The sequence below is a fragment of the Charadrius vociferus genome, unplaced genomic scaffold (assembly GCF_000708025.1).
Source record: "Charadrius vociferus isolate BGI_N301 unplaced genomic scaffold, ASM70802v2 scaffold1565, whole genome shotgun sequence".
Lineage (NCBI taxonomy): Eukaryota > Metazoa > Chordata > Aves > Charadriiformes > Charadriidae > Charadrius > Charadrius vociferus.
In genome coordinates, this window is record NW_009648368.1 from 12,368 (window position 1) to 14,005 (window position 1,638).

Genomic DNA, 1,638 nt, shown 5'->3' on the forward strand with positions numbered 1-1,638 from the left:
CATCCCGGAAATAAAGAGACTATAAGAAGGGGGCTCTAGCAAGGGTAAATTTGCGAGCCCTTGGTGGAGCTGCGACTCCCCAGCCGCCCAGCGCTGCTTTTGCTTTCCTACCTTAATAAATACTTAATGAATCCATTTTGGACTCGATTCGGTTCATTTCAGCTATAACACCGTGACCCCAATAACCACGCGCCTCCTTTTCACTTAATGGAATTTGGTCACCCCCAGTTAGAGACACACGCCACACGTACTCAGTTTCAGATTCTCTAGGAAGGCGCCCATAATCTCTCTTTAATTTAGCCAGCTCGGTGGCAGAATATGGTGTCTCTTTGGTGCGAATTTGGGGGTGAATATCATCCTCATTCACGTAGGCATATTGTGTTTTAATTAAGGGTCTTACTCGAGGGCTTTCTCTGTAAAGTTTCTTTATTTCTTCCAATTCCTTTTGTGGGTATTCAGAGTTAATTTGTCAGATACCCTTTTCCTCGAGTTCGGGCTGTGACTGAGTTAGTGAACCGGTGGTGTTTGTCATACTACACACCTCCGGAGCAGCCCTTAACGAACGACATTCCTCTTCTAGGCCAGAAACTGTTTTCTGAGAAGAATATACCAAACTTTCAAGAGATTCTATGATTTTTTCCTCATCATTACATTGCTTAAGGCGATCTTGAATAGCTGCGACCAAGCTGGCTCCCAAAGCGGCACAGACTATCGCCTTGTTCTTACCAGGTCCCTAAATGTCCCCAAATGTCCCCAACATCCCCAATGGTCCCTACTGGTCCCAATGGTCCCCAAAATGTCCCTGACACCCCCAGTGTCCCTGATGGTCCCCAAATGTCCCCAAGAGTCCCTGACACCTACATGTGTCCCCGACTGTCCCTCACACTCCCAGTGTCCTTGATGGTCCCCAAAAGTTCGGGCTGTGACTGAGTTAGTGAACCGGTGGTGTTTGTCATACTACACACCTCCGGAGCAGCCCTTAACGAACGACATTCCTCTTCTAGGCCAGAAACTGTTTTCTGAGAAGAATATACCAAACTTTCAAGAGATTCTATGATTTTTTCCTCATCATTACATCGCCCTGATGGTCCCTAAATGTCCCCAAATGTCCCTGACACCCCCGGGGTTCCCTGATGGTCCCCAAATGTCCCTGACACCCCTGACAGTCCCCACTGGTCCCCAAAGGTCCCCAAGTGTCCCCAAGGGTCCCTGACACCCCCTGTGTCCCTGGTGGTCCCAAAACGTCCCCAATATCACAGACACCCCTGACTCCCTCCCCCATGCTCCCCCATGTCTCCACTGGTCCCCAGTGTCCCCAAAGCCCCTGACACCCCCAGTGTCCCCAATGCCAGTGACAACCCCATGTCCCCAATGGTCCCCAGTGTCCCCAAATGTCCCCAATGCCCCCGCCACCCCCCTGTGTCCCCAATGGTCCCCAGTGTCCCCAAATGTCCCTGACACCCCCCCATGTCCCCAATGGTCCCCACTGTCCCCAAATGCCCCCAATGTCCCCGACACCGCTGTGTCCCCAAATGTCCACAATGCCCCGATACCCTCCCGTGTCCCCAAATGTCCCCGACACCCCCGTGTCCCCAATGGTCCCCAGTGTCTCCAAATGTCCCCAATGCCCCCGACACC